This window comes from Hemiscyllium ocellatum, chromosome 11 (genome assembly GCF_020745735.1).
Source record: "Hemiscyllium ocellatum isolate sHemOce1 chromosome 11, sHemOce1.pat.X.cur, whole genome shotgun sequence".
NCBI lineage: Eukaryota > Metazoa > Chordata > Chondrichthyes > Orectolobiformes > Hemiscylliidae > Hemiscyllium > Hemiscyllium ocellatum.
In genome coordinates, this window is record NC_083411.1 from 74893896 (window position 1) to 74917966 (window position 24071).

General features: G+C 43.0%; 1 protein-coding gene across 4 annotated transcripts in view; it reads left to right on the forward strand.

The window, feature by feature from the left end:
- The window catches only part of elf1 (E74-like ETS transcription factor 1), a 269290-nt gene that overhangs the window by 72443 nt on the left and 172776 nt on the right, over nt 1–24071 (forward strand). For 2 of the 4 annotated variants that reach the window (XM_060832617.1, XM_060832619.1), the window contains exon 1: nt 21504–21808. The exons of the other annotated variants lie outside the window; for them this stretch is intronic. The gene's annotated coding sequence lies outside the window, so the exon portion shown is untranslated. Of the gene's footprint in view, nt 1–21503; nt 21809–24071 lie in introns of those variants that run through there. 4 annotated transcript variants of the gene reach the window in all.

A 24071-nucleotide genomic window follows, 5' to 3' on the forward strand; every position in this document is an offset into this window, starting at 1 on the left:
TGAACTATTGTCAATTTACACACCATATCACCCTTCCAAGGATAGAAGACTTAAGTTGAGTTAAGGTCATAGTTTTAAATCTTTTAAAGGAAGATGGGTGGTTATGTGTTATATAGTTTGGCTAGAGATATAATCAGTGCTTCAAGTTTGAATAAGGAGGAGAAAGTGAGGTCTGCAGATGCTGGAGATCAGAGCTGAAAATGTGTTGCTGGAAAAGCGCAGCAGGTCAGGCAGCATCCAAGGAACAGGAAATTCGACGTTTCGGGCATAAGCCCTCCATCAGGCTTATGCCCTAACGTCGAATTTCCTGTTCCTTGGATGCTGCCTGACCTGCTGCGCTTTTCCAGCAACACATTTTCAGTTCAAGTTTGAATAAACCTTCTCTGTGTGATTTTTAAGCTCTGTCTTCTGATAGGTGAGAAAAGGGAATAGCATTTATTTAGTGTCTCAAAACGACTCAAAGCATATCACATCATGCATTTCGGTTTGCTGTAACTCTTTGTGATCAGACAAATTCAACCATCACCTTCAGTGTAGTAAGATTGGACAAATTGCAGTTAAGTGACGGTCAGTCTGTTTGCTTTGGTGATAGAGGTCACCATCAAGATAGCCACCTTTTTCTCAAATCCTAATATCTCTCTACCTTTTAATGTTGCTGTTGAGAACGATAGCTTCAATATTGTCACATTCCCTGTCCCCTTACCTTGATGCTGTACTGAATATTGTCACATGCTGTGAAACACATAGTTGAGAAATTGATTGGCTTTGCTAGTGTAGTGCAGTAAAGTCTTGAGTGGTCTGAAATATTTCTGAGAGAGTCAGGGTAGTACCTATTCATAACAAACCTTTACTACTTTAACTGCAGGCTTCACAGGAATCTTAGGTCATTATTTACATCTTCATATTTCACACAAAGAGAAACGCATGTTATTGCCAATGTTCTTTGAAAGGGGCATACCCTGACATTTAGTATTTTGTTTCAAGAGCATTTTTCAAAATGCGTTCCCAGGCTGACTGTAAGATCACACAAGGTGATCCAATTATTTGTCTGAGCCGCACACATCAGCCGCAGCTTCAATTCCTGTTCTCTATGGAACTGGCATTGTATTAAATGCTTTTGTCAAAGGGCTGTTACCTTTGATATCTTCTAGAGATGGGTAAGAGCAGGCCTAGAGTTTGTGTAGTCCACCAACCCTAAGGAACTTTTATAAGCAGGAGGTGAGGCAAGGTCAGGTTCAGCTAGGGTGTTCCATAATTGAACAGGCTATCAGTGCTCCCCAATGAAGTCCACAATGATATCCTCATGCATTGCTAGGAATCTTCTAGGAGTCACATCAACAAAAGGGAGAGCAAAAATAGAAAGTGAATAAATGCCTGAAGTCAAGCAAAGGTGAGATTAATTGACCTTTTGTACTCTTCCCTCTTCTGCCAATTCTAGCAGCGTTGTTTGACTCCACTTGCTGGAATTTTCTCTTCAAAATCCCTTTTGTTTCTTCACTTTGGTTCCCACCTCTTTAGAATTGTTTTGAAATTCGATGTGGGATGGGCCATTTTGGACTGAGGATGAGGAATTTTTCACTCAGATGATGGCGAACCTTACAACAAAAGGTTGTGGATGCAAGATCACTGAATATCTTTAAGTAAGAAATAGATTTACAGAGGCTAAAGGTGCGAAGGGATTTGGGGAGAGAGTGAGAGTTTTGAGATAGAGGATGAGCTATGATTGTGTTGAATGGTGGAGTGGACCAAATGGCCCGCATCTCCTACATTCCATATGTCAATAGATCATGATGCAAACTGATGTTATGACTGGGCAAATCAGATCCCAGAACATGGCCTGGGAAGTTATATTTTGGTTTGTTTGGTTTTAACAAAGTGGTCTCTTGCTGAAATAGAAGCATGTGGTCTTGCAGATTTTGCTTTAGCAGGAAAACAGCAGCTCATGAACAAAAGAAATGAAAATAAAATCAATCAAACCATCTGTTTATACTACACCCGACTCAAAGATTTTAAACACCGTAATAGTACAATTCTATTTAGTCTCAAAACAATCCTTCATAAAGTGAAAAAAAAGAACAAAACAGCTTTTGTGTGGTACTACAAAACACATAATTGATAAAACCCAAAACATCACTGCTCCAACACTCGGACTAGAGTCCCTATGTGTGGCAGCTTTGGTGGGTATAGGCCACTTGTGACTTAAAGTTTAGGCGGGAACTACAGATTGCTTCTTCCTGTAGCTATCACATACTTTATCTTTAAATACACATTGCTTTAAGTAACCTATTTGGTGTTTAATCCCAACTCACTCTCTTTACCCAAAGATTTCACTATATTCTGCTCCTGTCAGGAGTACTTTTATATTGCCAAGGACTGCTCAAAGCTGAATGGAAAGCTGAATCAAAAATATTCCCCTCTAAGCTATCGGCATTTTCTTTAAGTGTAAAAGAAAGTCAAGTACCTAAAATCTCCAACAAACTTTTGAAGTCCCATTGTTTATGACCAGCAAGGTAAATAATCTAAGATTTATAAAAAAATCAGTTAGTGGTACATAAAACCCATTTATTCTAAAGTCAGGTGTCAAAAACTGTTTTGAAATAAATCACCATGGCTGCATAAGTACTTAAAAGTACTTAAAAGTTGATTAACTTCAGGCTCATGGGTTACAAAATGAAAACTTGCACATCATACTGTGGAAGGGTAGGGTCAGCATGGCTTTGTCAAGGGAAGATCATGCTGAACAAAACAGTTAGAATTCTTCAGAGGAGGTAATGAGTAAATTGGGAAAAGGGAAGTCAGCAATGTGATCTTTTAGGATTTCCAGAAGGCCTTTGGCAAGATGCCATGCAGAACGCCGCTAAACAGGATAAGAGCACATGGTGTTAGAGCCAAGGTACTGGCATGGATAGAAGAATGGCTTACTGGCAGAGGTAGAGAGTAGTGATCAAGGGTTTTTTTCAGAATGGCCACCAGTGATTAGTGGAGTTCCGAAGGGGTCAGTGTTGATACCACATTTTGTCATGTTATATATTAATGATCTGGATGAAGGGACAGATTGAAGATATTCCATGTCTGTGAGAAGATTTGAAGCTCGGGTGCTTGTTGTGGTTCTGTTCGCTGAGCTGGGAATTTGTGTTGCGGACGTTTTGTCCCCTGTCTAGGCAACATCTTCAGTGCTTGGGAGCCTCCTGTGAAGCACTTCTGTGATCTTTCCTCTGACGTTTATAGTGGTTTGAATCTGCTGCTTCCGGTTGTCAGTTCCAGCTATCTGCTGCAGTGGTCGGTATATTGGGTCCAGGTCGATGTGCTTATTGATTGAATCTGTGGATGAGTGCCATGCCTCTAGGAATTCCCTGGCTGTTCTCTGTTTGGCTTGTCCTATAATAGTAGTGTTGTCCCAGTCGAACTCATGTTGCTTGTCATCTGCGTGTGTGGCTACTAAGGATAGCTGGTCGTGTCGTTTCGTGGCTAGTTGGTGTTCATGGATGCGGATCGTTAGCTGTCTTCCTGTTTGTCCTATGTAGTGTTTTGTGCAGTCCTTGCATGGGATTATACAGGAAAGCCACACACACAGACCAAGTCCTAAACTATGAAAGCAAACACCCCAACACACACAAGAAGTTGCATCAAGACACTGTTCAAAAGGGCCACAACACACTGCAGTACACCAGAACTGCAAAAAGAGGAAGAAGAACACCTACACAATGTATTCGCCAAAAACGGATACCCGCCCAATTTCATCAACAGATGCCTAAGGGAAAGACCACGGAATGAGGACATGCTGCAACCCAAAGGACTAGCCACACTACCATACATCAAGAGCATTTCCGAACTGACAGCCAGACTACTGTGACCACCAACAGCCACTCTCAGACAACACCTCACCAGAACGAAGGACCCGATACCCAGCATGAGCAAAACCAATGTAGTGTACAAAAACCCATGCAAGGACTGCACAAAATGCTACATAGGACAAACAGGAAGTCAAACTTGTTCACCCTTATCAAAGGGGCAACCTTTTCATACAGAGGGTGTTACGTGTATGGAATGAATTGCCAGTGGAGGTTGGTACAATTGCAACATTTAAGAGGCATTTGGATGGGTATATGAATAGGAAGGGTTTGAAGGGATATGGGCTGGGTGCTGGCAGGTGGGACTAGATTGGGTTGGGATATCTGGTCGGTATGGACGGATTGGACTGAAGGGTCTGTTTCCATGCTGCACATCTATATGACTGTAATAAAGGCATAAACTATTTTCTAAATGGGGAAGGGTTTCAGAAACCTGAAGCACAAAGGGACTCTGGTGTTCTAGTACAGGATTTTTAAAGGTTAATATGCAGGTTCAGTTGGTAGTTAGGAAGGAAAATGCAATATTAGCATTCTTTTTAAGAAGAGTGGAATGTAAAAATAATGTCCTGCTGATACTGTATTAGACTCTGGTCAGACTGCATTCGGAATATTGTGAGTAGTTTTTGGTCCTGTATCTAAGGAAGGATATACTAGTGTTGAAGGAGGTCCGGAGGAGGTTTATATGAATGATGGGAATGAATGGCTTGTCATGCATTTGAGGACACTGGATCTGTCCTTGTTGGAGTTTAGAAGGATTGAAACTTACAGAATACTGAGAGGCCTGCATAGAGTCCACATGGAGAAGATATTTCCACAAGTAGGAGAGATTAGGACCTGAGGACACAGCCTCAGAGTGAAGGAACAACCCTTCAGAACTGAGATGTGGAGGAATTCCTTCAGACAGACCGTGGTTAATCCGTGGAATTCATTACCAGAGAAGACTATAAAGGCCAACTCATTGAGACAGGAATAGGTAAGTTTTTGGCTAGTAAGTGGTTGAAGGGTTAAGGGAGAAGGCAAGTGAATGGGGTTGAGAAATAACAACTGTGAAATGACTCCGCAGGCTTGATAGGTCGAATTGCCTATTTCTGCTCCTGTATGTTATGGTCTTATTGTTATCTAGAATGGAACATGAAGCTGGAAGCTGTAGACTGAGAATTGCCTAAAAAGAATGCCCAGATTTACACTAAATGTGTGGCTTAGAGCAAATTTTATTATCTCATTAATTTAAAATTTGCCTTTTGTAGATATGAGTATGTCAATATGGGAAAAAAAAATTCAGCCTTGTTTTTATGTTTAAATTGTTCACTCAAGCCAAAATATAGATGATTGCTCTTTGAATTCCGTCATCTAATTTTAACCCCTGGGACTTTCATGGCTAAAGGTTTACAAAATGGAAAAGCACTGACGTAAAAATGGCCCCAGTATTCAAGTGGCTGTCACAGTCACCTGACTACTGGGTGAGTCAAGCTTTCTAGAGCCATCAGGAAAGAAGAATCAGCCTGAACTGAAATTTAATACTTTTATCAAAAGATACTGAAACCGGCCAGGCATGATGAGACCTGCATTACCTATTAGATTTACACCATATTTTAGAGGTTAACATGTTGAGGGACAATCATAGGAGAATTTTTGAAAAATCTAGCTTGAAGGTAATGAAGGGCTTATGCCCGAAAAGTCAATTCTCCTGCTCCTCAGATGCTGCCTGACCTGCTGTGCTTTTCCAGTGCCACACTCTCTTGACTTGGAGGCAATACACCCAGACGTGTGATATATAAATGAGCTGTATTTCAACTACCTTCAGTAGAGGCAGAGGAGAAGAATTTGTAAAATCCTGTGATCAGATTGGAGGAGTCTTTCTCTCGCGCTTAGCATCCTGAAGGACAAGGCATCTGATGATAACACTGACTAGAGAGAAGTAGACTGAGAACTCAATAGTATCTGCAGTATTTATGTTCATTATTCTTCTAATACTCAATTGACCATGGTCTCGGGTTTTAACATAACTTCTCAAGAACACGTGAAGGACTGGCTCCTTATTGTTTCTTGTGAACTAGTTGACTACCTTTATAAATGGAGTGAGGTAAAAAGAAAGTACCTTCCACCCCTCCAATCTCCGGATACAGAGCCATTTCCACCACCTACAGTCAGACCCTGCCATCAATGATATTGTTCCCTCCCACTTCTATCAGTTCTTACACCTTACCTTGCAAGAGGTGTCAAGCCTACACCCAAGCCTCCCCACAGAGATTTACGTGTACCTCCACACTCATCATCTATTGTGTCTGTTGATCTCGATGTGGTCTCCTCTTCATTGGGGAGCCAGAATGCCAACTTGCGGATGTTTTAAAGAACATCTCTGGGGGACTTGCACCAAACAACCCCACTGCCCTGTGACTGACTCCCTCTCCCACTCCACCAATGACATGCAAGTCCTGGCCCTCCACTGCCAAATCCTAGCCATCTGGTGCCTGGAAATGAATGCCTCATCTTCTGCCTTGGGGCCTTCCAACCACACAGCATCAAATTTGTTTTCACCAGTTTCCTCATCTTCCCTCCCCCACCTCATGTCAGATCCAACCCTCCAACTTGGCACCACCCTCTTGAACTGTCCCATCTGTCCATCTTCCTTCCCATCTATCCGCTCCATCCTCCCCTCCGATCTATCGCCTTGCCCATCACCTGCATCTACCTATCGCTTTCCCTGCTACCTTCCCTCCACCTCACCCCTGCTCCCTTACTTATCTCTCAGCCCCCTTATCCTCCCTCCACATCCCCGATGAAGGGCTTATGCCCGAAATGTCGACTGCCATGCTCCTGGGATGCTGCCTGACTTGCTGTGCTTTTCCAGTGCCACACGTTTTGACTCTGATCCCCAGCATCTGCAGTCCTCACTTTTTCCTAAAATCTTTGTGGCCAACCAAGGATGTTGAAAGGAGGCAATTTAATTTGCTGCTTTTCATTTGGTTGCTACAAAAATATTATTGTTTTAAACATTACTAGTGTGAGCTTTTCCTGCATTTTCTTAGAGATTGTAATTACAGTGCAGGTTCCAGTGTAATGATGAGGAAACATATAACTTTTAATCCACTGTAGTATCCTGTATGTTTTACACCTATTCCCATTGAATCAGTCTAACTTAGAATGATTAGATTAGATTAGATTACTTACAGTGTGGAAACAGGCCCTTCGGCCCAACAAGTCCACACTGACCCGCAACCCACCCATACCCCTACATTTACCCCTTTCCTAACACTACGGGCAATTTAGCATGGCCAATTCACCTGACCCACACATCTTTGTGACTGTGGGAGGAAACCGGAGCACCCGGAGGAAACCCACGCAGACACGGGGAGAACGTGCAAACTCCACACAGTCAGTCGCCTGAGTCGGGAATTGAACCCGGGTCTCTGGTGCTGTGAGGCAGCAGTGCTAACCACTGTGCCACCGTGCCGCCCACCGTGCTGTGAAGTTACATGAGAATGTTCCAGACAATATTGGATCCTTTCCAATGTGTGTTCAAAGCAACCCAGCATGAGATTTTTACTCATATCTGGTATGTGCCTTATATTAACAACAAAGTGCTTGCCTTCTAGAATGACTATTCACAAATTAATGAACCACATCCTTGGCACTCCTACTACATTTGACTAAAAGCAAAACTTGAGCTACTACAGTTTATTTCAACCACCCTTACATGAATTTCTCTTACATTTTCTGTTGGATCGGATGTTAAACCAAGACGGTTTTCTCTGGATGCATTTTGAAGACCAGCAGAGGAATTCTTTTTCTGGTCATTTAGCCAATGTTTATCCCTTAGCTAATATTGCTTACAAACTATCAAGTCATTTACTTTTGTTTGTGCGGGGTTACTGTGCGCAAATTGGATGGTACCTTTTTGATCAACAGTCCTGCAAAAATACTTAATTAACAATTTGGTGTTTCCTGAAATTTTGAAAGATATTATACAAGTAAAAATCCATTCTTACTAAACAGGGATCACACCATGAGGGGGTTCTACTTTAACTAAATTCTTAACATCCCTATTTTAAGTGGGTTACACATTTTGTTTGGCAGTTGACCATTGAAATAACCAGAACTGAAACCAAATCAGTAAGCAACTTGATTTTTCTGACTATTGTTCTCCTTTCCCGCTGCAGTGTAGTTTGAGGAACGGCCGTGACACATTTACAGTTGGTAGCACTTTATTTTAAGGTCTAATTTCTGCTTCTGGCAGCTCCATAGACAAGATTGCAGTTGCAAGTGTATCACTAGGAGTGCAACAACAAAGGCTTGTGTCACCATTTCTCTATTGTCTGCATAAAGCCTCTAATACACCAGAAAGCCAAAGGCACTGGAGATCAATGTTGGCATGGGTATTAAGCCAATGTTGAGTCCTCCTTTTGCAATAGGGATATTTCTCTTGAGGAACATTAACAGCAGACTTTATGATTGGAGGACAATGTGAAAATCCATGTTTGATGCCAAGACTGTTTGTAATCTACTGTCTGCTATGTAGTTAATTTAACCTTGGAGGGTTCCTCTGGCATTTGGTACAGATCGATTCACAACCTATACCAGCTGTTGGTTCTTCACTTTAGAATCCATAGCTTGATAGGCCTCACTAACTGGAAACCACTTCTCCAGTACCCAGCTGTTCTGCTTGTTCTCCCCCTCTATTTTTGTTTCAAAAGCATCGTCCCCCAAAAAAGTTCCTTTTTAAATGGACTTCTGAGATTTGACCACTGTAAGCCTGGGAAATGGTTCAATGCTCTCCTCTGTAAATGCAGTCTTTTTCTGGATTGGCCATCTTGTTTGGTCATAAAGGATCTCCTCTCACTGCTCAAAGAAGAGCAATAGGCATTCCCACTGATGTCCTGGAAAATATTTATCTCTCAACCAACAACATTAAAACAGATTATCTGGTCATTTATAGCATATCTGTTATGGGATGTTGCTGTGCACAAATTGGCTGCCACACTTCCTTCCTAGTGTAGACACTTTAAAAGCACTTCATTGGCTGGTGGGTTTTTTGGGGATGGTTGTGAAAGGTGTTACGTAAATGCAATCCCAGTCAAGGTTTTCAATCACTACCTCAACTCTCCTCTGTTAAAGGTGGTACATGATGACTTGAGACGTTGACAAGGTACTACAGTTAACTTGGACCTACAGTTAACTTGGCTTGCACCTACAGGATGGAAGAGACAGTCTCTTCTGTTCTGAGCTTTAATGGCTCTATCAGTGCACGTTGCAAGAAAAGGTGTGCTTTTTGTTTATTCTACTGAATTAAATTGGAATAAAAAGACCTTGTGAAAGAATTGCATTTTGCCTGAAGGGAAAAATGAATCTTTTGTTTGTAAAGCAGATTGATTTTGGAGGCAGGAGAGAGCCTGAACAGTTGGATTTTTCAAAGCGATCTGTATTGAAGTGAAGAATCCTTGATATACTGTGGTTCATCTGCTGCAGCTGCTGACAAAATGCTGTTGTGTAGGGCATTCCAGGATTTTGACTCAGCAATGAATAAAAGGTTATGACATAATGTGTATTATCTTTAGGTCATCCGGACTTCAACTTTTAAGCATGTTGCTGTGAGACTGGGAGAACGTCTACCAAGTGAAGATCTGAAGCGCCAATATTGGTTGTGGATTTAGAACTTGTGTTTTCATAGCAACTGTAGTGGCCTCATGTTGCTGCAAAATACTTTGCAGCCAGTACAGTAGAAGTGCAGCCATTATGGTATTGCATGAAATATGTATATAGCAAGGTCCCTGAAAGAATAGTGGTCTTTCGTGTTTGTTGAAGGATAAATGTTAGCCAGGGTAGTGGAGCAATTCCCTCGCCTTGCTTTGGAAAGTGGCATTAGATCCTTGGACGTATTGTGAATGAGAGCAAAAGGTTCGGCTGGTTCTGCTTCCCTCCCCAACCCACTGGCACTGGCGCCAATGGCGTTCCCTCCCTGGCTGATCTCAAAATGGACTCCACACAAATAGAGGATCAATTGTGAAACTCTCCTGCTCTGTGTGCAAAGTGTGGCGCTGAACTGGAAACTGGCAAGGCTGTGTTTGTCTGTTCTGGTGAGTGCTACATTGACTTGTGCACAGCCAGTTTGGCAATAGCTTGGTAAGTTTGGTTTCTAATTTTATGCAGAGCCCTCATGGCCACAAGACAGTCTTGCTTTATTGCCTGGGGAGCTAACTGTGGTGATGTGGAAATACAGAGTTTATGGGTGAGCCTTTATCCATGACAGAGAACCTTGCCCCTAACACCACAGCGGTCAGATTAACCGGCCTATAGTTTATTGTCTTCTGCAGTCCTCCCTTCTTGAGCAAGAGTGTTATATTAGCCGTATTGCAGTCCTTGAGGACCCTCCCTGACTTTAGCAATTCCTGAAAGATCACCACCAATGCCTCCAGAATTTCCTGAGCTACACTCTGTGGCCCTGGCAACCTCCAGGCATCCAAGTGTTCATTTACTCACTGTTTTGGATGTTCATCGAGCAGAGATTCACTGCTTTTCTCACTCCCAGGAGCAATTAGAAAGTTGGCTTGCCTGCATTTTCTAAATGCTCAGGCTTGGATAAAATTCAGTCATTAAATTGATGTGCAATCTCTACATGGGACATCTGTTCCTTTTGCTGTGGGATGTTGCCTGCGTTTTCACTAATAACTAATCTCAATAATAGTCTGTAATCAGGATTCATTGTGTAGCACATTGAGCACAGCATCCTATATCTGACATTGCACTGGTGCAGTATATTAAGACATACCTGAGGGTGGCACTTGTTGAATCCATCTGTTAGGATTAACCAAGAATTCCAATGTTATGTCTGACTTGGTGGTCTTTTTTTTCAAAAGAAGATATTAATATGACTAGCCATGAAGTAATGAGTATGTTTATATGTATATACTCTGTAAATGAGAGTTGATGCAGTGTTAAAACTGATGCTCATACCAAAATAAAGGAACATTTTGCTATGAGCATCAATCTCAAACTTCCTGACAACTCAATAGAATTCTGCCAAAGTGCTGGCTAATCTTGTCTTTTTGAGTCTTCATAGCTCCTTTTTGAAAGCTGTTTTTTTTATCTGTGAGACTTGTGTTCAGAACTGGTCTTTTCTCTGTGATGCAGTAAGGGTGAAATAGAGTTTGTGTAATCCCAAAATGGTTCCTTATTTGGGGATACAAAATCCAAAGCTGTCCCTAATGCTGCACTACATTAGCAACCTCATTCTGCAAAGGTATGCGTGGATGGTGTGGGTAATTATGAATTGTGTCGCTCAAGTAAAGTTGATAGCTTGAGAGTCGTGGTTATAGTCATTCAAAACAGAAACAGACCATTTGGACCAATTCATCCATGCCAGCCAGGTTTCCTGACTAGTCCTATTTGCCTGCATTTGGCCCATATCCCCCTCAACATTTCCTATTCATGTACCTTGTCCAAATATCTTTTAGATGTTATAATTGTACTCCACTCTACCACTCCTCTGGCAGCTCCTTGCATATACACGGCACTCTCTGTGTGAAAAAGTTGTGTTAAAGATGTGTTGGGCAGTACAGAGCTTTTCTTTTTTCCCCAATTCCTTAGACATTAAGGATCATTTACAGCTGAGTGGTCTTATTTCCTATAACAGTGATGGGAAATTCTGTTCAAGCTGTTTGTGTGTAAGTGCTTGTGGTTGAATTGAATTGATTTTATTAATTGTTATATTTAAATCCTAGACTATTTTTATTAAGCAAGTGTATTAAAAGATATGGGCCCAAGGAGTTAGACCACAGATCAGCCATGATCTTATTGAATGGTGGAACAGGCTCAGGGGCTGAATGACCTACCTATGCTCCTGTGATTTCCCCTATGTAAAGCCATGTTGACTGTGCTTGTATAATATGTTTTTATAAATGCTCTGCTATTATATCCTTCATAAGAATCTAACATGTTCCTAGTAACAGATATTAAGCTAACTAACATTTTTGACTCTTTTTAAATGGAGGGCCCTTTTGCTTCTATTGCAAATTAAATGAATGTCCTCTCATTTTTGTTTCATTTATAAGTGGGAATAATTTCTCCCTTTCTCCTCAACCTGGCCCATGCATTGAGTTTGAAAACCAATATCTGATCTCATCTTAACCTTTTGTCTAACTGTTCAGAAAAGATTTACAAGGATGTTGCCAGGGTCGGAGAATTTGAGCTACAGGGAGAGATTGAGTAGGCTAGGGTTGTTTTCCCTGGAGTGTTGGAGGCTGAGGGGTGACCTTATAGAGGTTTCTAAAATTGAGGGGCATGGATGGGGTAAATAGACAAAGTCTTTTCCCTGGGATGGGGGTGAGTCCATTCAGTATTCTAACAACAGAATGGTAGAAACTGTTTCAAAACACGTGTGTGTGTGTGTGTGTGTGTTCAGACTTCTGTACCTTCTCCCTGATGGAAGAGGTTGTTGAAAAACATAGCCAGGGTGGGGTGGATCTTTGAGAATATTAGCGGCCTTTCCTTGACACCGGACCTGGTAGATGAATTTTATAGATGGGAGGTTGGCCTTTGTGTTTGTCCAGGCCGAGTTCACCACTCTGTAACCATCTCCAATCTTGAATGCTCTCAATGGCGCACCTATGAAAGTTGGCAAGGGTATTTGCCGATATGTGGAATCTTCTCAGCTGCCTGAGGAAGAAGAGATGTTGTTAGGCCTTTCTAATCAGTGGTCCCATTGCTTTCCTTGGATTCACACAAAGGAAAACTGATCTGACCTCTGATGCAGTGACTTTTGGGATAGGTTAGTCAGGACATGTCGGAATAGGTGTCACTACTCCAGTGGTGGAAAGAGTACAAGGTCACAAAGAGGTTGTTCAGTCCCTTCGATCTGTCCAGTCAATCGGTAGCATCAAAAGTAACACAATTTTATCTGTTCATCTTTTTAGTTTTGTTGTCCTTCACACATACCGTCCTATCAAATCTATCACCTACAGTTTTTAGCTGACTTGCCTCAACAGTCTATCATGGTGAGAGTTGGAAAGAAATACTTCTGAATGTCAACCTGACCAGCCTTGTGCTAAACTGAAGTTAATTTGTGATAACCCCAAAATGAAACTTATTTCTCTCCCCCTCGTTCCCAACTGACCTATGATTCTTTTAATGATCTTGAAACAGCTTAATTAGTTTACGCTTTAATCCAAATAGAAACTTAAACTGAGGAGAGATTGTATAGATTAACATTTTTCAACTGAGCTACTGTTCCAATGAATCTGTGTATACCCTTCTCCAAATGCTTTCTGGTGCCCAGAACTGAGCATAGCAGTCCCAGATGTGTCCGTGTTCAGAGGAGTTTGGCAGTAGGAGGGTTAACAAACCAAATGACATGACTCAGTGTTTTGTGACATTGTGCAATCCCAGTCTTTAAAGCAGAAACTTTTAAGGAGTTGAGGGGATGAGGAAGGTGGGGAAGGGGGGAGGCTTATCGAAAAACCTTTGATATCAAGATACATGGCAATCCTTTTTGAAGGCCTGATTATTTCACTTGAGTATTGTTGAGCAAGTTGGAATTTGTCATTGTGATTTGCGCAATTGTGAAAAGGCTGAGCCAGAATTAGCACCACCACCTTTTATTAGCAGGTTGCCAAATTGTTCACCACCTCACTGTGTACTCATAGTTAGAGAAGTACAATTGAGCAGTGGTTTCCAAAATCACCCACCCAACAACCTCCAGAAATCCCCTCCACTTTCCAATTAGATCCAAAGTATCAGCCGTTTTGGTTCCATAGCCCTGTCACCTCGCACTGTCTTCCTTGCTACATGGAGTGAGTGTGACTAATTCACAGCATTCCCATCAACGTTACCCAGCTTTCCTAGATGCTGCTGCACCTGGTACTTCACAGTGTGGGAGACTGGGTGACAGAGGGCAGGAAAGGGACCCATTGGTACTTACCCAAAGAGGTAAAAGCTAGCAAATGAAGTTGATTTCCCTGACGATGGCAGAGATAAAGAACGCCAACTTGCTGCACCTGTAAGCTCAATGCTCTTCTTGCCTGCACAGCACCAGCGATAGGCCTTCCCTTCCATTGGCCTGTTCTAAGTTGTCAGTGAATGTGTGCTGGCCTGGAGGAATTGTAAAGTTTGCATCCAGCTGCATGTATGAAGACCGGTGGCTGGTTACTTGTTACCTCAATACTGTGGAATTTGCAAAGTACTGCGTTTCAGTTGAGCTTATGGGAATTGCTTTTTCGTGTGGTCTTGAAATGCAAAATGATTTTTAAAAAAAATTGTTCTTGGGGTGTGGGTCACATTTGAGAAGGACAGAATTTATTGCTGGTTCAAATTGTCCTTTAGAACTTGGTGGTGGGTCACTGACTTGAATTGCTGCACTCCTTGAGGTGTAAGTACAACAACAGAACTGTTAGAGAGGGAGCTATGGAAGCTTGATTCAGCAACAGGGAACCAACAGTGCTATAGTTTAAAGACAGGCTTACATGTGAGTTGGAGTAGTGTTCCCATCCACCTTCTGCCTTTGTCCTTTTCGATAGTGTGTCCTGACTTGTGCCTTGTGGAAGGTGGGCAGGGGGTCAGAAGGTTAGTTACTTGCGACAGAATTCTTAACATCTGTCCTGCTGTTGCAGCGAATGTTTTTTTGTGTGGCTGGTCCAATAAACTTCAAGACAATAATATCAATGAAATTTCACTGGCTTATCTGCAGTAACCTGTTAGCAGTGCCAAGCAAACAGAAATGGAGCCTGTACACTTTGCGGATAAAAGACTATCATGCAGCGCAGGTCATTTCTCTCTTTAGCTTTTGATCAACCCCACACTTGTTCCTCAGCAATAGCTTGTTAATAGAGTACTGTACAAATGTGGCACAGTGCGGAGTGCCCATACCTCTAGCCATGATGTAGAGGTGCCGTTGTTCGACTGAGGTGGACAAAGTTAAACATCACGCAACACCAGGTTATAGTCCAACAGGTTTATTTGAAAGTACAAACTTTCAAAATGCTGCTCTATAGTCAGGTAGCTAGTGGGACAGGATCTTAGAACACAGAATTTATAGTAAAAGATCAAAGTGTCATAAGACTGCGATATATTGAACAAACCTAGATTGCTGTTAAGTCACTTAGAAAGGGGATGCAGGTTTTGATTGATTAATATATAAATCCCAGAACTCCTTTCAAGTCACTTTCCTGAGATAACTTAAGGTTTTATCAGCATATATATTTAAAAAAAGTGACATCTCAGCTCAGACAATGCGTTGAAGGTGTGAGGTTGGAGTCTGTCTGTGTCTCAACCTTGAGTCAGACTGGTTTTGTTTCCAAAGTAAGAATTTATAAAATGTCACATGGACCGACTGCCCACTGATTGTGTCTGTGCTTTTTGAACAATAGAATGTATCTGCAATTACAATTCTGCAAATTCACCCTATAGATGTGTGTGGTGGGGGGGGGGAGGGTGTGGGGAAGAGGGGTGTTTGAGGTGGGGGGGGAGGGGGTGAGAGGGTGTGAGGTGGGGAGAGTGTGTGTGTGTGTGAGAGAGAGAGAGAGAGAGAACGCATGTGCTTGATAGTGTGTGCACGAGTGTGATGGGGTATTTGCCTGTTAGAAAAAGATAAAACACCTGGAAGCGACGTCTTACCAGCTGAGTTGTATTCAGCTCTGTGAGATTAAATTGACCAGGAGCTGCTGGAGATGTATGGCAGGTAACATGTAGAAATCCATGTGAAAAGGTATCAGCACCCTGATTTATAAACGGGAGTGGGACATAAGAAAATGGCAACCATTCTCACTACTGAATACAATTTACAAAATCCTGTCTAAGATCATTGCCCACCGGGTCAGTTCTGCTCTGGGATTGATGGGGAGATTGGGGGGATGGGGGAGGGGGGGCCTCCACACTATCCTGAACCAAGAGAAGGCCTTTGACAAGCTATTGCACATGAACATGTGGGATGCTATCCAAAATGAACTTTGGGGAGAGAAGCTGCAACTGGATCCGACTGCTTTACACCAATATCATGAGTGAAATCTCCAAGGGGTGTGAATCGGAAAGCTTCCCAATCAGATCCGGAGTCAGGCAGGGCTGTCCACTCCCTCCTGCCTTGTTTTGTGTGTTGTATAGAGCCGAGTCCATCAGGAAGGATGCGAGCTTCAGAGGGACGGCTATTCCTGGCAGCGGAGCCCTGCAGGTCAAAGCTTGCCTGTATATGGATAACATGGGCGTTTTTTGCTTGGATCTGCTGTCCGTGCACAGACTTAAGAACATCCGTGATCAGTTCGAATTGGCTTATGCAACCAAGGTTAATTGAGGCAAAAGCGGGGCCACGTCCTTTGGGAGCTGGGCCGACTGATCCTTTATTCCCTTCACCCCTGTCCGGACAGATTATCCGAAGTTGCTGGGACGGTGATTGGGAGAGGCCAGGGTGTGCGCAGAATCTTGGAGGGAACACATCACCAAGGTGAAACAGAAGCTGGTCTTTGGGAACATTGCTCCCTCTGCATTGCAGGTAAAAACCTGGTCATCAGACATGAGGCACTCTCACTCTGTGAGATCTTGAATGTCCAGTCTGTGCCATTGCACATTCCCCTCAAAGCAGCTGTTGAGGAGGGAAGTTGAGATTGTTACACACCTCCTTCTGGAACGTGCCTTTGCAAAGGAAGTTTGGAGAAGGATGCAATGGTTTTTGATGAGGCTCATCCTGAGCAGCTCCGTGACGCTGGACTCTGTGCTATACAGCCTGTTCCCCTGATGCACGCTGAGGTGAACATCAATTTGGTGAAAGATGCTCTTTGGTTTGCTGGAAACGTGTTGGTCTTCCAGAGCAAAGAGTTGACCCCAACTGAGTGTTGCAGACTGGCACCTTCCAATGCCCAGGACTATGTGCTGAGGGACACGCACTGAAGCTTGGTGCAGCTGATGCCAGGGTGCGGTGGGGAAAGACCACTGTCTAAGGTCTTTATGCTGAAGTTAAAGGGGGACCTTCCTGGTGCCTCAACTGCATGCAAGTACACTTGTGTTCAAGTAAGAGATGCCGTTGGTTTGTTTGGAGAGAGTCCAATTCCAGTGTTTGTTTCTTTCCTTGATATACTGCTGTACAGAACCAAACTCTGTGACTATATAGAAAGATTTTTTAATGAATAACTTATTTTTGAAATAGAGAGAGAGTGAGGTTTGTAAGGAAATTTTTTATTGTGGCTTAGAAACAGTAGAGCCTCAGAAAAGGTGGAGTGCTGCTGGTAAGGTCAAAGTGTTTGGCATTGGTGAGCATGATGCTTCACTGCGGAGGGTGAGCAGCATCAAGGTATGACAAGGGAAGGTCTTCCCGTTTTATTAAAATTCAGTACTTACTAGAGGAGTAGTAATGGCAGTTAGTGGAATGGTCTGCTCCTCCTGAGAGATGCGAGAGAACAGGGAGAAGTCCAATACAACAGTGTGCAGGAAGTGTGTTCACCTGCAGCTCCTCTCAGACCGTGTGGATCAGTTACACTCCGAGGAGCATACAGGAGGCAGGAAATTCAGGAGGTAAGAGTTTCAGGGGTGTGGTTACACCAAAGGTTTAGCAGATAGATAGATGGGTGACCACCAGGGAGGGAAGGCAGGCAGTGCAGGAGTCCCTAGTGGCTATCCCCCTGTCAAACAGGTATACTGTTGTCAGGGGTTGGGGGGAATAGCTTCTTGGTGGGGAAAGCAGTAGCCAGATCAGTGGCACCACAATTAGCTCTGATCCTGCCTGCTGCAGAACAAAGTGTAGGGAGGTGCTAATGATAGATGACCCTATAATCAGGGTACTAATACATGTTTCTATGACTGTGCAGGAGACTCCAGGATGGTGTGTGCCACCTCCCAGGTGCCAGGGTCAAAGATGGCACTGAGCAGGCACAGAATACTCTGAAAGGGGAGGGTGATCTGTCAGAGGTCGTGGTCCATATTGCTAGGAATGACATAGGTAGAAAGAGAGATGAGATCTTGCAAAGGGAATGTAGGTAGTTGGGTAGGAAATTGAAAAGCCGGATGTGTAGGGTTGTAATCTAAGTATTGCTCCCTGTGTCATGAGCTAGAAATAGGAAGGTAATACAGTTGAATGCATGGCTAAAGAACTGGTTTAGGAGAGAGAGCACCAGACATCTGGATCACTGGGATTTCTTCCAGGCCAGGAGGAACCTGTACAAGAAGGACAGGTTGCATCTAAACTGGAGGGGCACCAATATCCTTGTAGGGAGGTATACTCATGCCATTTGGGAGGATAGAAATAGTGAGGCAGGAGATGAGTACGAGAGGATACAGCATTGATCTTTGTGAAACACCACTGCTCACAGACCTCTAGTCAGAAAAATACTCCTGTACAGTGACCCTTTGTCTTCTATGACCAAATAAAGTTTGTCAGCATGTGGAGTGATTGAGGAGAAGGTAGAGGTTAAGTTAAGTAAGTCTATAAAGAAAAATAGGAGGGATCAGGTTAATGAACATGATGGAATTGGGTGTCTGAAGTGTACTTATTTCACTGCATGGTGTTTAGAGCTTGGTTTCATAAATGGAACTACAGTGTTGTGGCCATCACAGAAACTGGGATTACAGAGGGGCAGAACTGACAGCTGAACATTCAAGGGTTTAGATGTTTCAGGCATGGCAGAGAGGGATGGAAAAGGGGTAGGGAAGCGGGTGAGTTGCATTATTGATTAAGTAGAATGTCACAGCTCAACTAAGAGAGGCCATATTAGAGAGCTCATCCAGCGAGGCCATAGGATTAGAACTTAGTGATTGCACCTTTCTTATTCCTATGATGGGGTTATACTATCAACCTCCCAGTAGCTAGCAAGAAATAGAGGAACAGGTGTCTCAGGAAATCACAGGAGATCTATAAACAACAGGGCTGTGTAATGGGCAATTTTAACTTCCCCAGTATTGACTGGGACTCCCTTAGTGCTCAGGGTTCAGTTGGGACAGAATTTGTTACCTGCATCCAGAAGGATTTCTTGAAATATCAGCTGCAAATGTGTTGCTGGTCAAAGCACAGCAGGCCAGGCAGCATCTCAGGAATAGAGAATTCGACGTTTCGAGCATAAGCCCTCTTATTCCTGATGAAGGGCTTATGCTCGAAACGTCGAATTCTCTATTCCTGAGATGCTGCCTGGCCTGCTGTGCTTTGACCAGCAACACATTTGCAGCTGTGATCTCCAGTATCTGCAGACCTCATTTTTTACTTTCTTGAAATATCCCCAACTAAAGAAAGGGCTGTACCGTACCTCGAATTGGGGAATGATCCTGACAATGAGATCGAAGGTGGGAAAGTATTTGGGAACAGTGATCATAATTCCATTAGTTTTAACATAATTGTGGATAAGGATAAAATTGATACTCTGGTGAAATTGCTAAATTGAGGGAAGGCTAATTACAACTGTATTAGATAGGAGCTGGAAAAATTCAATGTAGGATGACTGTTTGAGGGTTAATCCATGTCTAACATGCAGGACTATTTTAAAGGCCAGTTGATCAGAGTTCAGGAAGTTCCTGTGAGGGTGCAGGATAAAAATGGCCAAATTTGGGAACCATGGATGATGGGAGATATTGAAAGTTCATTCAAAAAGAAAAAGAAAGCATATTTAGGGCATAGGAAACTAAAATCATACAAGGTCTCGAAATCACAAATTTGATTGAGTTTTTTGAGGAAGTGACAAAGATGATTGCTTGATAGTAAGACCGTGGATCTACTCTGTATTGACTTAAACATTTCACAAGGCCTGTTTTAATGTAGGCTGGTCCAAAGGATTCAGTCACGTGGGATCCACAAGAGTTAGTAAGTTGGATACAAAATTTATTTGGTCATAGAAGACAGCGGGTCATTGTATGGGAGTGTTTTTCTGACTAGAGGTCTGCGCACAGTGGTGTTTCGCAAAGACCAGTAACTATATCCTCTGTAGCTTATAATTAATATAAATCATTTGGATGAAAATGTAAGTGGCCGATTAGCAAGCTTTCGAACAACACAAAAATTGAAGAAGTTGTGGATAGTGAGGAAGGTTGTCAAAGAATACAGCAGAATATAGATCAATTGGAAAGTTGGGTGACGAAATAGCAGATGAAGTTTCATCCATGCAAAGTTGAGATGATGTATTTGGGAAGTTATATAGTAAATATAACTAGGCAGTATCCTTAGGAGTATTGATATACAGAAAGATCTTGAGTGTAAGTCCATAGCTCCCTGAGAGTGGCAATGCAAGTGGATAAGATGGTAAAGATGGTGCATGGTATGTTTGCTGTCATTAGTTGAGACGCTGAGTATAAAAGTTGGTAATTCATGCAGCTGTAAGAAACTTTATTGATTTATTTATTTACTGTATCTTGTTACAAAATACAGTGCAAAATGTTGCATAATGTCGACAGTCTCCAGAGCCTATTTAAAACACTGAAAGATAGACTGAAGCATAGAATATAAAGGCAAAAGAATAAAGAAAAAGCGTTCAACTATACATTCCTCTTTGTTAAGTGCTTCTCTATGGGCCATGGCCCACATTTGGAGTATTGTGTGCAGTTCTGGTCCCCACACTGTAAGTAGGAAAGATGTGGAAATTTTGGGGAACTTACAAAACAGGTTTATCAGGATGTTGCCTGGATTGAAGTATATTAGCTAACAAGCGAGGTTGGATGAACTTGGATTTTATTTTGGTAAAGCATTGAAAGCTGAGTGGCGACCTGATAAAATTTAATAAATTGGAGGGGCAGGAATAGTTGGAGTCTCTTTTTTTCCCTAGGATGGAAATATCAAATATAGGGTGGCATAGGAGAGGGGAAAGTTTAAAGGAGATGTGCGAGGCAAGTAATTTTTTACGCAGAGGATGGCAGGTACCTGGAATGTGCTGCCAGGGGAGGTGGCAAAGACAATAGCGTGAAGTGATGTTTAGACAGACACGTGAGCAGGCAGGGATTAGAGGGATATGGACCATGTGCAGGCAGTGGGATTAGTTTAGATTGGCATCACGGTACACACAAACATGGTGGGCCAAAGGGCCTGTTCATGTGCAGTCCTGCCCCATACTGTGTATAACTGTTGTATTGTAAGATTTCATCATAATTTCTGTGCCTTACCAGGTCGTGACTACTTCTAGAAATTTAATAAGTTTTTGAAAATCATGTCCCAATATGTTAAAATATTTACTGTAGTTGCAGCTTTGTACTCTCCTATTTACAAATGTAACTTTAAAACACTTCCCCTTTTAAAACATTTGTCCTATTGTCATGTTGCTGACTGGGGCCACTCCTTCAGAGGCATTTTTTAAAAAAATAACGCCTTCAACTTAGCCAGAAGTCGGGGGTGGAATGAGGAGGAGGAGGTGTGTTGAATAAACATTTTTTTTTGGGAGGAAAGTCCAGTTTAAGGAGTCCAGTTTGGTATCAGGGAGACCAGTTCACCGTGCAGTTATAGGATTGCTTTTGTTTGTTGTCTTGTGTCTTTGTTAGATCTGAAATTCAGGTGTGCTTCAGGCACTTTTCTTTTCTTTTTCAGCTTGGGTTCCAGTTGCCGTGTGTCACACAAGAACAGCGTCTTCCCCACCCCCAGCCCCCCCACCCTCCCACCCCCAACCTATAGGAATTTGCATAAGAAGTCAAGGGCAATCATTGGGTGCCTACGTTGTGTAGGCGTGCCTCACCCAAACCGGCTGTCTTGCATGTATTTGTGTCTGAGTCATAGTGAAACATTAGGCAGTGGCCGTTGGAGTTGGAGTTCTCCTTTTCTCGTTCAGCCATTTCTGTCGGGAGCCAACAAACCAGAAAGAAAATTTTGGGTTGAGAAAGAACAAACGAGTGTTTTGAAGGAGGAACTGCTTGACCACCTGGTTCCGTCTTGTGGAACCGGCTCGGAGTACGGGTTCACATCTAGTTGTTCTGCTGTTTCACAGGTGCTGGCTCTTTATGTCTGACTGAAGCTTTACCTGCCTGTGTTGCAAACTGATAGGTGGATACAAACAGCAGCATGGAACGTTCTGCTTCTTAAGGTAACTCTCGGATCCCTCGGTGAACTGGCGCTGCACCATTTCTTTACGAAGTTCCAGGCGCAGTCTGGTTTTGGCGCTCACTGCCCTGTCTTATCTGTCGAAACTATGGTGGTTGTGTGGTTGTACTGGTCGGTGCAGAGCAGCCTATGTCCTAGTGATCTCTCTTGTTAACCATTAAACCATTTTGCTGAAGCCTGTCGTGCTGGGAGAAGCCAGAGACAGGTGGCTGTATTTAGTGAGATTGAGTGAAGCCTGGCAGGATCATTTCTGTAGTGGGCCCAGTGCCCCCACTGCTCTGAAAAAGAGAGGGTGTGCTAGGGCTGTGTTTCGTTTTGACTTTACATTCTTAGTTGTTCAGACCTGTTTTTGACTCTACATACTTGATTGCCTCCCCCTCCTATCCACCTTCCTCCCTAAACAAATAGCTACAGCAATCTCTTGTTCCGTGTTTCAGCTGGAGCACTGTCGGTCAGACCAGGTGATCAAATGTCAAACTTGTTTCTAAAGGCAGGGCGATGGGTGCATTTACCCTCCCGCCATTCCCTCACCTATTCCCTCAGCTACTGCCAGCCCCTTTCCCTCCACTTTACTGTTAACGTCAGCTGCTTGGATTACTTGGCACATCCTCAGCCTTTGGGAGGCAACATTCCTGCCCTGTGTTTCTTTCCCAAACCTGCTAGGTGTTGATGTAATATAGGGTGATGGAAATCCTACTCCAGAGACATTGGTTGAAGTCTGACAGAATAAGCCAGTCAAATGAGGAACATGCTGGAAAGACGCTCTGGTTTTATGTTTGTTCATCCATTATTACTTTTGCTTTAATGGAGTCATGAACAATGGGTGGTTTCAGGCTGGTCTATTTGTGAAAGAAGGTGTTGTCTGTCCATTGCTGACTGAAGACTAGAAATTGCTGATTGCAGCTGGACGAATGGAGCTTGGTGCTGTTTGAACCTGATGAATGGCGGGACTGTGTCCCAAAGCTGGCTGCGAAACAGCAACTTATTGATTTTTCAGCTTGCAACGAATTGTTTGGGAGCGGAGTTTCTTTCCAAGTATTTTGTATGGATTTTTAACATTAAAATAGTTTCAATTATGTAGACAAAACTGCAATCAACAATGTACTAATCAATATACGGTTTGGCTGTCCAAATAAGGAATTCAACGTCATTTGGTTTTTATCGTCCCTCTGTTACCTTATGGGGCGTGGTTCCACAGGTGCAAATGCTCTTCAGGTAATTTGCCAAGATGGAAGTCAAAAAAATGTGTGCTGCAAAAGCGCAGCCAGTCAGGTAGCCAAGATGGGCATAGCTAACATGTGAACCTTCACAGTGTGACTTGACAGCTTAATAAAACTACTGAAGACCTTGTAGCTGAAGGTGATCCTCTCTTCAACCTCTTAATCTTTCCTCCCAGGTCTCTTGTGGGGCAGTGGTAGTGTCCCTGCTTCTGAACCAAAAGGCTCAGCGTTCAAGTCCCACCTGCTCCAGAGACAGTAATAACATCTCTGAACACTTTGATTAAAAATAACTTACTCTCTTCCGTAGCCTTGTATACCTCCCAGACTAATGAGATTTAATCACACAGCCCCAAATCAGGCTGGACCACACCAAGTGCTGCCTGATCTCATTTGCTTCTGCCAAACCTACTCACTGCTTCAGAGTTGTGTTAGAGGTCAAAGGTAATGCTTGGCTCATTCTCTCCACTATGTCCTGTCTCCTTGGACTCCTTTTACCTTCCCTTACCATTTTCACTTCCAACAATAAGTCCAAAGAGCCTGTTAAACAACAATGGTTAATGTCACCCATTCAACTGTCTCTGCTGCACTATCACTCCCAACTTTGGTATCCTCTTGCCAAGATTTCTCCTAGCTTCCCCCACCCCATCAAACTCATTTCTTGTCTAACTCCTTGGCCCCTCAGAGCTGATCTCCTCCACAAACTTTTATCTTCTGCCACTTTGACCCCATCATCACTAAGCTGTCGAGCATAACGCTCCCTTTTCTGGCCTACGTTAGCTGGCATTCTGAATGGCTTTCATCTCGTCAGGGCATAGAGTCATAGTCATGGAGATGTATAGCATGGAAACAGACCCTTCGGTCCAACCTGTCCACTCTGACCAGATATCCCAACCCAATCTAGTCCCACCTGCCAGCACCCAGCCCATATCCCTGCAAACCCTTCCTATTCATATACCCATCCAAGTGCCTCTTAAATGTTGCAATTGTACCAGCCTCCACCACATCCTCTGGCAGCTCATTCCATAC